The following is a 2992-nucleotide window of genomic DNA, read 5'->3' on the forward strand; positions in this document are numbered from 1 at the left end:
CTTTTCTCTAAGATATGAGTAGCTAAAATCCCTCTCATTGGGAGAGGGAGCTCTTTTGTACTTGATGGATTAATGATAGTGAATTTCTTCTTCTCTTCATCTTCTCTTTAATTTGCTAGAAGGAATTTCGTTCTTCATGCTAGTATTCAATAATTTTGGGAAAGAGGTTGAATGCGAAATGGGTTTCATGGAAACCTTGAAAAAGGGAACATGAAACCATGCTTGAAATCCCTTCTCACACTTGAGTAGAATCTGGGTTTTGGGATTGTATATGGTGACATATAATCTACCCATTATTTTGACCTCTGATGATGTGTGGTATAATCAGGGACCAAGCATAGCTCTCTTCATGAGCAATTAGACCAAGGAATTGGCTGATTATCAAGATTTGAGAGATTGAGTTACCAAGGAATTTAGACTCAATCAATCATGATTGCCAAGAGGTTAATGAGTTGCATGATTGAAGATGAGATAAACTGAATTTAATCCAAAGAGATCAACATCTCCTAATCCCAATAAATTCCCCTATTCTTATCTCCCACATTCTTTATAGCTTTCTTTTACATTCTGCTAATCCCCCTTCCCATTTACTATTCAGTCATTTATATTTCTGTTCTTTACATTTATGTCATTTACTTTCTTGCACTTTATTGCCTTCGTGTTCTTTATAATTCTGCAATTTAAATTACAGTACTCAACACTCACTATTTGGTTAGCTTAACTAATTAATTCATTAGCTAACACTGCTCAATCAATCAATCTCTGTGGATACGATCTCACTCCTAGTGGGTTATTACTTGACGATATTTGGTGCGTGATGAGCGGATAATTTATACGCTTTTTGGCATTGTTTTTATATAGTTTTCAGTAAGTTTAAGCTACTTTTAGGGATGTTTTCACTAGTTTTTATGTTAAATTCACATTTCTGGACTTTACTATGAGTTTGTGTGTTTTTCTGTGATTTCAGGTAAATTCTGGCTGAAATTGAGGGACTTGAGCAAAACTCTGAAGAAGGCTGACAAAAAGGACTGCTGATGCTGTTAGAATCTGACCTCCGTGCACTCGAAATGGATTTTCTGGAGCTACAAAACTTCAATTTGCGCGCTCTCAACGGCGTTGGAAAGTAAACATCCAGAGCTTTCCAGCAATATTTAATAGTCCATACTTTATTCGTGATTAGACGACATAAACTGGTGCTCAACACCAGTTCCATGCTGCATTCTGGAGTCAAACGCCAGAAACACGTCACGAACCAGAGTTGAACGCCAAAAACATGCTACAACTTGGCGTTCAACCGCCCAAAACACGTCATAACTCGGAGTTCAACTCCAAGAGAAGCCTCAGCTCGTGGATTAATCAAGCTCAGCCCAAACATACACCAAGTGGGCTCCGGAAGTGGATTTATGCATCAATTACTTACTCATGTAAACCCTAGGAGCTAGTCTAAGTATATATAGAACATTTATCTATTGTATTAGATATCTTTTGACCACTTTAAGCCTTTTATCATTCGGTCACTTGATCATGGAGAGGGCTGGCCATTCGGCCATGCCTGAACCTTTTGCTTATGTGTTCTCAACAGTGGAGTTTCTGCACACCATAGATTAAGGGTGTGGAGCTCTACTGTACCTCAAGTATTAATGAAGTTCTATTTTCTTTTATTCAAATCTCTCTTATTCTTATTCCAAGATATTCATTCGTACCCAAGAACATGATGAATGTGATGATAAGTAACCCTCATTATCATTCTCACTTATGAACGCACGTGATTGACAACCACTTCCGTTCTACATGCAACAGAGCTTGAATGCGTATCTCTTCAAACTTGCAACCTGCTGGGCGTTAGTGACAGACGCAAAAGAATCAAGGGATTCTATTCCAGTAGGAGCGGGAACCAACCGGTGATTAGCCGTACTGTGACAGAGTCGTGAGCATTAGTTTTCACTGCGAGGATGGGATGTAGCCATCAACCATGGGTGATGCCTCCAGACGATTAGCCGTGCGACTTACAACCGCATAGGATCATTTTCCCGAGAGGATGAAAGTAGCCACAGCTGATGGTGAACCCCTATACAAAGCTTGCCATGGAAAGGAGTAAGAAGGATTGAGTAGAAGCAGTAGGAGAGCAGGTGTCCTTGAGCCATACATCATCTCCCTTCGCTTATCTGAAATTCCCACCAATGAATCTGCATAAGTCTTCTATCCCTTTTATTATTTCTTTTTATTATTAATTATTCAAAAAACCCATAAACCTATTTTAATCTGCCTGACTGAGATCTACAAGGTGACCATAGCTTGCTTCATACCAACAATCTCTGTGGGATCGACCCTTACTCACGTAAGGTTTATTACTTGGACGACCCAGTACACTTGCTGGTTAGTTGAACGGAGTTGTGAATTCAACCAGTGCCATAATAATGATTTCATACAAAGACAAACAACTTAAAGAGAATTGATCACAATTCCGTCCACCAAGTTTTTGGCGCCGTTGCCGGGGATTGTTCGAGTATGGACAACTGACGGTTCATCTTGTTGCTCAGATTATGTAATTTTCTTTTCAAAAATCTTTTTCAAAAATTTTTCTTTTATTTTTCGTTTTTCCAAAAAAATATTTTCGAAAAAATTAATAAAAATACAAAAAAATTAGAAAATCATAAAAATAAAAAATATTTTGTGTTTCTTGTTTGAGTTTTGTGTTAATTTTTAAGTTTGGTGTCAATTGCATGCTTTTAAAATTTTTCTTGCATTTTTTCGAAAATCCCATGCATTCATAGTGTTCTTCATGATCTTCAAGTTGTTCTTGATAAGTCTTCTTGTTTGATCTTGATGATTTCTTGTTTTGTGTCTTTTGTTGTTTTTCATGTGCATTTTTGCATTCGTATTTTCCATGCATTAAAGATTCCTAAGTTCGGTGTCTTGCATGTTTTCTTTGCATCAAAAATTTTTTAAAAAAATGTTCTTGATGTTCATCATGATCTTCAAAGTGTTCTTG

This window comes from Arachis duranensis, chromosome 3 (assembly GCF_000817695.3).
Source record: "Arachis duranensis cultivar V14167 chromosome 3, aradu.V14167.gnm2.J7QH, whole genome shotgun sequence".
Taxonomy (NCBI): Eukaryota; Viridiplantae; Streptophyta; class Magnoliopsida; order Fabales; family Fabaceae; genus Arachis; species Arachis duranensis.